Source organism: Rhagoletis zephyria, unplaced genomic scaffold (genome assembly GCF_001687245.7).
Source record: "Rhagoletis zephyria isolate East Lansing unplaced genomic scaffold, Rhagoletis_zephyria_1.1 Rzeph_scaffold_00784, whole genome shotgun sequence".
Classification (NCBI taxonomy): domain Eukaryota; kingdom Metazoa; phylum Arthropoda; class Insecta; order Diptera; family Tephritidae; genus Rhagoletis; species Rhagoletis zephyria.
In genome coordinates this window covers 120,446-134,734 of record NW_016157868.1, presented here as the reverse complement: position 1 = coordinate 134,734, position 14,289 = coordinate 120,446, and positions in this window count along the sequence as shown.

Sequence of the window (14,289 nt, the reverse complement as noted above, 5' to 3'; positions counted from 1 at the left end):
TCACATATATGTATCTCGGTAACCGTTCTACCAATTTGTACCAAACTCGGTGTGGTTATTGTGCTTGCCACATAGAAGCAAAACGTTGAAAATTATTGAAATCGAACTAAAATTACGGCAGCTTTTCATATAACAGTAATTTTCAGAAATGCTTGAAACTTCAATATTTCGAAATTTAAGGACGCTAATTTACTCAAAATTGATACACCTTACCATGTAGCGGTAGCTTTCGGAAAGGTGAAAAGCCATATATGTAATACTTGCGCCGGGTATTTTCGGCTCCGCCCGAACTTAGACTTTCTTACTTGTTATGTTTAATCTTTATGAAAGTTACATGTATCGACGAGAACCTAGTTACATGCAGAATTCTAAATTAAATAATATTATTCTCCATACAAAATGTACGAGTATTGCTTTATTAAATTCATACTCATGCGAAAATCTAAATATTTCGTAAACGTAGGGTTAATGTTTTCGCGCACTTGCCAATCTGGTGTCGATTCCCAGAAATTGAATAATTTGTGTTGATGGGAGCGGCGAGGGGAAGACGAAAGCCGACCAATCGTACATTTGTATGTACATATATATGTTACATACATACATTACATACCTACATATTTACAAAGGCATGTGTATATATGTACGTACAAATTTATGCGTTTGGCTTTTTGCATGAATAGAAAATTTGANTTACTATATATTATGATTTTATTAATTAATATCGGTATTTAGATAACAAACCATAATTTGTTAGACACACATATGTACATTCACAGGCAATCAAAAGTGATTACATGGTTCTTTTTTGTTTAATATTTACAATGTTTTTCAAGTAAACATTTTTTTGTTATTTTTCTCTAAAAATATGGTTCATGCTGTAATCGAAACCACATAAGTCAAACTTTCAAAATTTATACAGATTGTTGAAAAATTCAACAAATTTTCATCTAAATTTTCAACTTTTTAATCTGAATTTTTAGAAAATTTTGGGTATGCAGATAAATATAGATCGGTTATGTAATTCTAGTGAAAGAAGTGAAAGTTTTAAGGGTATAAAAAATCGCGTTAATTTTTAATGAATTTTTTTCCGACGTATTTTGCGGTTTTAATAATAAATCAATCAATCAATCAAAAATTTAAGATTTGCTTTACACCACCAATTTCGACTTTTTCACGATGTCAGAGAAATTTTTATAAGAAATGTCATTTTTCCCTCCTTCTGTATGAATTTTGGCGCATATTTTACCATTTAGATTAGAAAAGTATAATTTACATACATACCTATAGGTTTTAACATATTTTTTGCACAATACTGTCTGCGCAATACTGTTGACAACATTTTTCCTGCACACCACTCTGTAAAGTCAATTTGAAATGTTAATTAACCGCGGTGAAAACCCATCGTTGAAACGTTTCAGACTTTCGTTTTTACGACAAAAAAATTTGCATCTGCATCGGTTTATACCTGAGCTGAATGCTTTGATTAAACAGAGAACGTATAGTTATGAGAAGATGCAAATTTTTGGATCGTAAAAACGAAAGTCTGAAACGTTTCAACGATGGGTTTTCACCGCGATTATTTAACATTTCAAATTGACTTTACAGAGTGGTGTGCAGGAAAAATGTTGTCAACAGTATTGTGCAGACAGTATTGTGCAGAAAATATGTTAAAACCTATAGGTATGTATGTAAATTATACTTTTCTAATCTAAATGGTAAAATATGTGCCAAAATTGATACAGAAGGAGGGAAAAATGACATTTCTTATAAAATTTTCTCTGACATCGTGAAAAAGTCGAAATGGGTGGTGTAAAGCAAAGCTTAAATTTTTGATTGATTGATTGATTTATTTTTAAAACCGCAAAATACGTCGGAAAAAAATGCATTAAAAATTACCGCGATTTTTTTTACCCTTAAAACTTTCACTTCTTTCACTAGAATTACATAACCGATCTATATTTATCTGCGTACCCAAAATTTTCTAAAAATTCTGATTAAAAAGTTGAAAATTTAGATTAAAATTTGTTGAATTTTTCTACGTTCTGTATAAATTTTGAAAGTTTGACTTATGTGGTTTTGATTACAGCATGAACCATATTTTTAGAAAAAAAAATAACAAAAAAATGTTTACTTGAAAAGCATTGTAAATATTAAACAAAAAAGAACCATGCAATCACTTTTGATTGCCTGTGTATGTACATATGTATGTGTGTCTAACAAATTATGGATTGTTATCAAAATACCGATATTAATTAATAAACTCATAATATATAGTGCAAATGTATTTATAAACTTAACCTCATTGGCGCATATTCATAGTCATATTTAGGACTCAACTAAGTCGAAACTATTCTAAGTCACAACTAAAGCTATTCATAGTCGCCTTAGTTTCGACTTTTCTGGCTAAGTACCAACTTAAAATTTAGTTTCGGCTGCAGCTGCAACTAAGTCGTAACTAGGAAGAAGTATTTTATCAAATTAAGGGAAAACAGACGAAATATGTACAAATTAAGTTGGTAGAGGGTGATTTTGATAATATTGAATAATCTCCAATTAAAATTTACAAAGATCGATCCATTTTAATCGGAAGATGAAATTAAATGCGTATTACAATTCGAATAAAGCTACATCACAATTGTATAATAAGTCAGTTTCACGCTAGTTCTTTTAAAGTAAATTTGTGCATAACATTTAGATATCTACTATTTGTATGTTTCACAGCATGCTTTCGATAAACATCGACTTCACATCACTGCGATTGTTCTGGCTATTTCACACAATTAACAAGAAAATGATACCTTATTCTTTTGCAATAATCATGCAATGAAAATAAAAATTACATAAACGGATGATCAAACTTGATATTATTTAATAAAAATGTAATTTTTCCAAAATATCGCAAAGAAAAATCGATACATTTTCACACTCGTTTTGCTATATCGTAAACTAAGTCGAAACTACTTAGTAGAAGTCTGAAATGCGACTATGAATAGAGGTAAATTTTAAGTTGGTACTTAAATTTAAGTTGCAACTTTGTTAGTTTCGGCTTAGTTGCTGGACTATGAATACGCGCCATTAAAATTATTTCTGCAATTAAATTTTCTATTCATGTAAAAAGCCAAACGCATAAATATGTATGTATGTACACATGCATTTGTAAATATGTAGATATGTAATGTATGTATGTATGTAACATATATATGTACATACAAATGTACGATTGTCCGGCTTTCGTCTTCCCCTCGCCGCTCCCATCAACACAAATTATTCAATTTCTGGGAATCGACACCAGATTGGCACGTGCGCGAAAACATTAACCCTACGTTTACGAAATATTTAGATTTTCGCATAAGTTTTAATTTAATAAAGCAATACTCGTACATTTTGTATGGGGAATAATATTAATTAATTTAAAATTCTGCATGTAACTATGTTCTCGTCGATACATGTCACTTTCATAAAGATTAAACATAAAAATTGTGCTTCATTAACAGTTGGAACCAGCAGAAACCAAAAAAAATATGTCCGCTAAAATGGGTTAAACACAAACTGGAATTGACATTTTTTACACGCATGCATGCATACATTCATATACACATGTACAGTGGAGTAGCACTAACTTGGACATCGCATTGATTGTACTTTGATGTGTTTGAATCTTTTTATGGTACTGAAGATTTGGTTACGGATGAAAAAAATTTTAAATAATTTGTGGATATATATAAATATATTTTTATAAACTCTTAGAGGTAGAGAAATTTTTAAAATTAAAGAATAAATCAAATAATTTGCTTGCATATATGCATATAGTGTTCAAGGCAGATTGACCCACCTGTACAAAAATTGTGGCGCGTCATGGACAAAAATTTTATAATTTCGGATCGAAAAATATGAAAACGAGCTAAGTTGCCACGTTACATTTGTGACATTCCGATAAAACCAAATATGTTTGTGATTTTAGAAGTTTTGATTTTATCAAAAAGAAATCAATGTATTTTCCTGCAGAAAACGTACACTTTTATTTGATGTTTATTAAAATTACACCTTAAAATACTAGTTAATGGTTGAAATATTGGAAGGGAACAGAGAAATTGAGTGTGTTGTCAAAAATTAACAAAAATTACCAAAATTCGAGATAACTTTTTTTACTGGATATAGAGAAATAATTGCCACTTTTCACTTGGCTGGCCGAGATTTCTTCAATTTTACATTTTAGAATTTTTGTGTCGGATTGACAAAGTTGCGCTAGTTGGTGATGAATTTGCGAGGAGATGTGCTGCTGTAGTATTTAAGAATGGAATATCTTGACCTTGAGAAATATGCGAATGCGTTTATGAATGAAATAGTTATTGTTGTATTTGAGTATACGTGTAATTATGTGCATATGTATGTATGCTGCCGTGATTTGTACATATGTACATTTATATGCATGTACGTAGTTTTTTTGGCAGTAATATGCACATACATAAGTATATATGCATGTAAAAACGTTATCAAGTAATGGAGCATGTATGTACATACATATATATGCGTGGGAAATGCATTTTCATTTGAATCCAAAACTATTGGGGCATATTCGTAATTGAAATAAAGTCGACTCTAAAGTTAAAGTTTGTCAAGTTAGTTGCAGCTTTTCACAGATATTCCATTGAAAATAATGTAAAAAACTATAACTAATTTTAGTGTCGACTTTATTTTAACTATGAATATGCCCCAATTATTTATGTACATATATAAACTCAAAAATAACTTTTCGAGTATACGTGTAATTATGTGCATATGTATGTATGCTGCCGTGATTTGTACATATGTACATTTATATGCATGTACGTAGTTTTTTTGGCAGTAATATGCACATACATAGGTATATATGCATGTAAAAACGTTATCAAGTAATGGAGCATGTATGTACATACATATATATGCGTGGGAAATGCATTTTCATTTGAATCCAAAACTATTGGGGCATATTCGTAATTGAAATAAAGTCGACTCTAAAGTTAAAGTTTGTCAAGTTAGTTGCAGCTTTTCACAGATATTCCATTGAAAATAATGTAAAAGACTATAACTAATTTTAGTTTCGACTTTATTTTAACTATGAATATGCCCCAATTATTTATGTACATATATAAACTCAAAAATAACTTTTTGAGTATACGTGTAATTATGTGCATATGTATGTATGCTGCCGTGATTTGTACATATGTACATTTATATGCATGTACGTAGTTTTTTTGGCAGTAATATGCACATACATAAGTATATATGCATGTAAAAACGTTATCAAGTAATGGAGCATGTATGTACATACATATATATGCGTGGGAAATGCATTTTCATTTGAATCCAAAACTATTGGGGCATATTCGTAATTGAAATAAAGTCGACTCTAAAGTTAAAGTTTGTCAAGTTAGTTGCAGCTTTTCACAGATATTCCATTGAAAATAATGTAAAAGACTATAACTAATTTTAGTTTCGACTTTATTTTAACTATGAATATGCCCCAATTATTTATGTACATATATAAACTCAAAAATAACTTTTTGAGTATACGTGTAATTATGTGCATATGTATGTATGCTGCCGTGATTTGTACATATGTACATTTATATGCATGTACGTAGTTTTTTTGGCAGTAATATGCACATACATAGGTATATATGCATGTAAAAACGTTATCAAGTAATGGAGCATGTATGTACATACATATATATGCGTGGGAAATGCATTTTCATTTGAATCCAAAACTATTGGGGCATATTCGTAATTGAAATAAAGTCGACTCTAAAGTTAAAGTTTGTCAAGTTAGTTGCAGCTTTTCACAGATATTCCATTGAAAATAATGTAAAAAACTATAACTAATTTTAGTGTCGACTTTATTTTAACTATGAATATGCCCCAATTATTTATGTACATATATAAACTCAAAAATAACTTTTCGAGAAAAACAAACTTTGAAGTTAGTTAACAAGCGCATTGCATTTGTACACTTTTTAGTCAATGTGTCCATATTTAAAATGAATTTGTGAAAAAACTAAGGCAGCTAGAAAGCTGTGGCTTGTTGTATTGAAACTAGCGTACATCTACCATGCGAATCGGTGAAAAAGTAAAACTCGATTTTTTCGACCCAAAGAGCTTCTGAAATGCCGACGGCAAATCACAATCGATCACAATTTTACCATTTTACGAAATGATGATAATGTTTTAGATAAGTAGAGCACTTACTGAAAAAAACACATTCATTGCATATCCAATAATTTATTTATTTTTAATTGTAATTACAAGTCTTTGTTTTCATATGCTTGCTGGTTTGGTTAACAGATGATAAACATTCAGTTTACAGGTTTGCAGACTTTGCAGCACAGTAACATGAAATTTAGCATTTCTCTGTTACGACCCATGGTTGAAACGTTTCAGAAAATAATGAAGAAGAGCAGATTTATAATTTCTCTCTCTCTCTGTTCTTTGTTACTACTTCTTCTTCTTCTTTTTTGGCGCTGTAACCGCCTAAGCGATTTTGGCCGAGTTCAGCAAAGCACGCCAGTCGTTTCTCCTCCGTGCCAACTGACGCCAATTGGAAACGCCAAGTGAAGCCAAGTCCTTCTCCACCTGATCTTTCCATCGCAGTGGGAGCCTCCCTCTTCCTCTGCTACCACCAGCGGGTTCCGAGTTGAATACTTTCAGAGCTGGAGCGTCGGTGTCCATTCGAACGACATGACCAAGCCAGCGGAGCCGCTGTATTTTAATTCTTAATTTCTTAACCCGTTCCGCGTATACTTTATTATCGCCGACTCACTAAGGTTGTAGCGCTGACCAATAGCGTTCATGCGAAAACAATAATCAACTACATTTTCATCTGTTTTACGAACCGAACTATTCATTTTGTAATGCACATCTGCTTCGTTTTGCTTTGTACCGAATTCTTCAGTCAACTGCTTTGCAAAAATATTCCAATTGGAATAGCACTGCTGCGACGCATCTAGCCATAGCTTCGCGACACCGTACATGCGGCTAAAAACTGCCAGCATTAAACTTCTTTCTTCCCACTGGTATGCACTTTGGGCTTGTTAAACACGTTCAACAAATTTTTCAACGGACAACGAAAGCTCATTAGTCGGATCAAATGTCGGCAACGTTTCTGCGATTTCTTTGACCGAACACCGCGCACTATAAAAATCGAAATTTTGTCTCGGAGAAACTACTCTTTCATTTTCGGCACTCGTGATAGATTGCTTTGGTGTTTGTTGTTGCACATTATCACTACATGTTTGTTGTTGCAAATTGTTATTACTTCGTTCTTGTAGCAATGATGCAATGCCTTGCATCATTTCGCGGAATTCATTTATTTGTGCTTGCATCGTCTCGTTCTCATTTTCTACCACAATTTCGTCACTGCCAACCGTTTCACACAATCTTTGAATTAATTCCGCTTTCGTACCGGCCGTTACTTTGTCTTGCTCGCGTAGCAACGCTTTTAGTTGTTCAACCCTCAGTGTGGCTACTTTCGGCATTTTACTTTGCATTTGCGTTTTTATTTACTTTGCGTATTTTCACGATTTCTAGTCCTATTTCATTTCTTTGGATTTCTGACTGTCGCGGCTGCGCACTTCACTTGTTACGGCTGTGTTTTTGTTTCCTTTTTATTTTCCACACTCGCTTCTGTTATTTTCGTTCAACTTCGTGTGTCGTTTTGTTTATATAAACTTCGTCGTTCTTATTGTCGTTTGCTTCGATGTACGTTTTTCTCGTTCACGTACTCATGCATGTATGTATGCATTCGTGCCCAAATAAATATGTATATGCCGTATACACAAATTTATTCAAACCAACGTATTCGCTTCGTCGTTCTTATCTCGTTCTGCCTCGCTGTACGTTTTCGCGTTCACGTACTCATGTATGTGTGTATGCATACACGTTTGTTTGTATGCATTCGTGTCCAAATAAATATGTATAATCCGTATACACAAATTTATTCAAACCAACGTATTCGCTTCGTCGTTCGACGTTCGTCGTTCTTGTACGTTTTCGCGTTCACGCACTTATCTATGAACGTGTGCATACATGTATATATGCATTCGCGTCCAAATAAATACCACAAACGTATTCAAACTTAACGTCTTCGACTCGTTGCGTACAATAGACGCTATTGTTTTTGCTTCGTCAGCCACCACTTCGTTCGTATTCGTATATACGTATGTATCTATATGCGCTTACGCTTGCGCTTGACTCGTATTTCAACACACTTTGAAGGCTTAATTATGGACACAATCTCACTTCTGGCCTGAAAGGATGGCTCTTAGTGTTATATTAAAGTTTATTTAATTATTTAATAACACTCAACTGTAATATATTGATAGATATAAAGTATTTAAAAGTCATAGAAAAAGATATATTTCACGAGTGGTGGCACTTTACGACTACTCGGTCTGAAACTCGTTTCGCGACTACTAATCGTTATTGCCACTTGCCACAGAGTCGCATTTTTACCGGGTTGCCATCAGTTGCTTACACTCGCACCAAAATTTTCGGGGCCCTACCTGATCACTAATTATGTCTCAACCAACACCGTCAAACTCACGCGCGCCGAGCACCCAAATAGGCCGCAAATCCACGCGCACCTTCAGGACCTAAAATCCCTTCACGACTAGTCCCACTCTCTTATGAAACGCCTCCCCTCAACGCTAATACAAATACCTCTCCTCTACTTGCAGAATCATACCGAAGTCGAAACCAAAAGTAGCGCAGAAGAAAAGAAAATATATAATAAAACTTATCATATAACAGCCACCGAGAAAAGAGAGGAAAACCCACCAGCATGTCCAAGGCAGCCGCGTCCAGCCGTAAACGCCGCGGGCGACAGCCGACCCCACCAGANACGATCGACCTCAAAAATGGGTCGCCGCGTCGCCATGTCAGAGTGCCCAGTCGGCGCGGCGACAACAGCCGCCAACACCACCGAGCCAGCCGCGGCAACCACAAACCCAGCCCGGGAGGTCACCCCCGAACCAAGGGTCACCGAAACACCATCCAAAAGCGGACCCGGCCACAACGAACGACGTAACGGCCACCGGGGACACATTCGACCCGTTCAAAAGGCTGCGACTAAGACGACCTAAGAATAACAAAGGGCGATGGCGGTTTCAATGGAAAGGGCACCGCATGCTCGCCACACACATAGATGTGAACCACGCCATCGTCCGGTCAAAGGGGAGGACCAAAGTCACGGAGTATATAGACTGAAACCCCCATCAACCAACACGAACCACGTTTTCCTTTTCATTTACTACTTCTTGTAATAATACCAAAAAAAAAAAAAATATATATATATAAATAAATAAATCAAACATTGTACCTATTTATAAGCACATGGATACTTATTACAATTCTCATATCATTATAAAATCAAACTTTGTACCTACTTATAAGCACATATATACTTATTACAAAAAAAAAAAAAAAATTTTAATAATAATAATAAATAATAATCAATAAAAACAAGACCGCCCCACACACACCGATCGAGCCAGGGTACAACATACTCTGGTAAATAATACCTAGGCTGGCCCTAAGGTAGTGCAGGCCTCAGGCCAAAACTCTAGAATACCGCAACTTGTCGTCCGCCGAAGGGGGAGGGGGACTGTAACGTAGCTTCGCCTACGCCACAATAAAACATGTTCGACATCACACCAGCATACGCCTTACGACTGCACATAGGTACCAATATATGAACATACTAGTTAAACGAGAAACGTCTGTCGTTTAACACCTTCCAACGTATATGTTTATTACCTGAATTAATGCGAATTTTCTTCAACAATTGAATTACTCAAACTTTGTAAACATATTTTCCTTCATTAAATTGTTAAATTTGAATTTACATGTTTTACGCTATTCAAATTAATAACCTCTATATTTTCTCATATTGAATTGATAAGAATTGTTAACCCTAAACCTAAAGAAATTTTCATATTGAAATGCATAGTTGGCAACGCCAAAGTCGTTAATACAGCGCAAGCAGCAAATGTCAAAAAGAGAAACAAAAAAAATTAGATACATACAATATTCCTCATTGTTTCGTGCGTTCGCAAATTTCGCTCTTAATCTGAATAACTTTATATAACTTGGTTTCAATAAACAATATTGTACTTTAAAGTATAAACATTCGGTGTATTATTTTCAGCGGTCATAGTTGTATCTCGCAAAATAACCAAGGCGCGCGAAGAAAAAAAATCTAAAAGCTCTCAGTATTTTTCACTTTCAAAGTCGCTGGTGTATGCGCAAGGAAGCAGCCGCGAATTAGCGCCTGCGCCACGTTAGATAAAACCGAGTTGCTCCGCGTGAATGGTCGATTAGCTCACGCCACTTTGAGCTATAATGAAAGACATCCCATCATTATTCCCGAAAAATCCCGGTTCGCCATCCTATTCACACGCTTTCGCACGAACTGCTCCTCCATGCAGAAACTCGTCTCATGCAGCAAGTCATAAGGCAGAATTTTATATCCCTCGGCTTAAGCCCCTTCATAAAAAAATGCACTTCAATGTAAAAGTTGCACGGTCCACAAGCAGCAAACGCGATCGCAGATAATGGCGGCCCTCCCCTCGGAACGATGCACGTATGCTCCGCCCTTTACTATTACGGGCTCAGATTTTGCTGGACCTTTCCAGATAAAGGCCTCAATGCTAAGATCGCACACGTTGGTGAAGGGCTATGTGGCTGTTTTTGTATGTTCACTACAAAAGCTCCACCGAGCTGTGTTCCGATCTGACCACTGCCGGATTTCTCGCTGCGTTTGCTCGCTTCGTCGGACGACGGGTTATCCCGCTAAGATGATGAGCGACAATGGCAAAACCTTTGTAGGGGCCAAACGAGCAACCCAAAAGGAGTTAATCGAATTTCTGAAGGAGGTATCTCAAGATGTCATCCAGAAATACTCACCTCAAGGCATCAACTTGGGAATTTATTCGCCAGGAGCCCCCGCACATGGGCGGTTTGTGGGAGTTCGCATCAATTCAAAATCTCAGGGACTGCTGGACCCAGCAAATTCACATTTGAAGAGTTCACCACCCTGTTAGTCAGAATAGAGGCCGTATTAAACTCCCGGCCAATCTCTGCTCTATCCCAAGACCCCACAGACCTCACAGCGCTTACGCCTGGCCACTTTTTACGAGCGCCCCCCTCTTAGCACTCCCTGGAAGTCACCAGCATCCCTTTAATAGGTGGAGAAAAAGATGAAGGTGTTACATCACGAGTTTAGTCGAAGGTGGAAAGAGGATTATATGAAGGATTTACAGAAGAGATATAGATGGAAAAATACCCAGGCAGAGCCGAAAGTCGGTGACTGCGTTCTTATTGTTGACAATACTTACCTCCCATTGAATGGCGTTTAGGCCGTATCGAAAGGTCACACCCCGGAGAGACGGACATATTCGAGTTGTCGATGTCGCACCCAAAATCTGGCACCCTTACTCGCCCCATAGTTAAAATATGCCCGTTGCCAATGGGTGACGCCCCTCTGACTTCTTCCAAATGCGCAATAATAAAGCCTTTAAGCACTTCCATGACAACAGACTCTCTTAGCTCATATGTATTTAAAAACCTGCATATGAATGAAAATTCTGATCCCACGTTTCTTCAATTGTCTAGGTAGACTCCCCCACTGATAGTCTAACTTCCACGGCTTACTTACAGATGGATACTTGCAGCAGCAGTGCACTCCGAAAGCCAACACCTCGAACATCGCTACCGCCTAGCAACCGCAGCGGTCCGAAGTAGGCATACGACTGACACAACTCCAGCGGAGCAGCCAGAAGAGGAAACCACCGATTTCAATCGATGCCGTCTGTGCGCACGACATCACGGTTGCGGGTATGCCAAGTGTTTCGCCAATGCAGCCGACCCAACGTTATCTGGTCGCACGTGCACAAAATTTTGCACCAACTTCCTCGCCTTATCGCATCACAGCAAGGACTGTTCCTCCGCTGGAATCTGCAGGCTAGTGGTCAGCGTCACCATACCCTACTTCACCGGAAGACGGCACTCAGTCAAAATTCTCTCTGCAACACCACGCTCCAGCATCGCGCAAAAGGCCTTCCGCACATCGTCCCCACCGTCTACGCATTACTGAACTCAGCTCTAACAAGCACAAGCATCCAGCATATGGGGCAAAGAGCGAGAAAATCAATACCACCACCCAGGGAATCCGCATCACCAAGGCGAATGGAAAAGCTGTCCAGGAAATTGCTCCGGGATGCAATACGTAAACTGCGGGAGCTAGAGAACAGCATATCGCTCAGCGCGCCTAGGTGCGGGAGAATCTTCAAACTCAGAGCTCTCATAGATCAGGGTTCGGAACGAACTTTTATTTCCTCCAAAGCTCAAAACAAACTAAGGCTACCGTACCAAACTTCTAACTTTGAAATTTCTGGCATGGGAGGCAGAGTTGTTCAGACTTCGAACAAACTTTGCCATCTCATCTTAGCCTCCGCAGATTTGACCACGAAAATAAAGGCTCAAGCAATAGTACTATCCCAGTTAACGAAAATGCTTCCAAAATTCCAGCCAACTCTCGAACAACGAGAAAAATGGTCTCACCTCCAGCTAGCAGATACTACATACACCGTCCCAAATTGATGTGGTCATTGGCAGTGACCTCATTCCTAAAATAATGCTGGAAGGCATTGAGAAAATTTCCAAAAATTTGCTTGCACAAAACACAATATTCGGCTGGATCTTAAGTGGTCAATTTCCTGAAAAAATAGCCTGTTTCTCTACTCAAGCTACACCGATCTCCAATGAGGTTTTAGCTGCTTAGCTGCGAAAATTTTGGGAGCTAGAAGAGGTTCCGAAATCCAAGCTTACTTCGCCTGATGATGAAAATTGTGAGAAATTCTATCAGTCCACCAGCACACGAGCAGCGGATGGTCGATGTAGTCAGACTCCCTTTTAAGCCAAGCTTCCCAGACCCTATCTCCCTTGGCCCGTCTCGCACCCCCGCCCTCCAACAGTGCCTGAGCATGGAATGAAATTTGCTCAGAAAAGGCGATCTAAAATCACTTTACGAAAATGTATTAATCGAATATCTCACCATATGGAAGAAACAACTTCCCACGAGATATCTTCTCAAGACAAATATTGGTCGTTCTACCTCCCACACCACGCGGTTATAAAACCCGAAAAAAAAGAACGACCAAAGTCCGAGTCGTCTTCAATGCTTCGAAGAAATCGGGGTCCGGACATTCCCTGAACGATGTTCTTTACACAGGACCAACCCTTCAGCCCGACTTGATGTTATTGATCCTCAAGTGGCGTATGTATCGATTTGTCTTTAACGGCGATGTCGAAAAAATGTATCGACAGATACTGCTGCACAAAGACGACCAAGACTATCAACGAATCGTATTTCGCCCATCTACAAATAGCCAAATACAAGATTATAAGTTGAAAACTGTCACGTTTGGTTTGAATTGCGCACCCTACCCCGCTATACGTACCCTTCACGAGCTCGCAGATGACGTGCAGACCACGCACCCCTTAGCAGTGCCCATATTAAACAATGAAACGTACGTTGATGGTATACTTTCCGGTGGTCATGATCTCCCTTCAGCCGAAGAATCCCTCTCTCAAGTCATCCAAGCGCTCAATTCGGCAGGCTTCCCACTTAAAAAATTACAGCCAACCACCCTGAAATTTTGAAAAACATCAACAAAGACGACTAGCTTGACACAAACTTCCTAGAATTTGAAACAGCAAGCCACTAAAACGCTCGGGATTCAGTGGAACGCTCTAACCGATACGTTTTCGTACACCGTTGATTCCATCCCAGCGTCATCCGCCAGTACAAAACGACAAATCCTCTCGGCAGTTGCCAAATTGTTTGACCCCGCAGGATGGCTTACGCCCAGAATAATCCAAGCCAAAATCCTGCTACAAGAACTATGGCTGGACGGAACTGTCTGGGATAACCAGGTCAAGCCCCTCCGTCTGACGAAATGGATGCAATTTGCAACCAATCTCCAAGCTATTTCTAGCATTCACATATCCCGATGGGTAGATTTTGTCCCCGCCGACCAAGTCGAGCTACATGGCTTCTTCGACGCTTCCGAGAAAGCATACTGCGCTAACATATATGTGCGAACCACGAACGGTAGCAGGACCTCTTCTCATCTGCTGGTCTCCAAAGGCAAAGAAGCGCCTCTCCGAACCACCAGTTTACTCCGACTTGAATTGTGTGGCGCCCTTCTCCTAGCGAAGCTGGTCGCCGTAGTGCAGTCTCAACTCGACCTATCT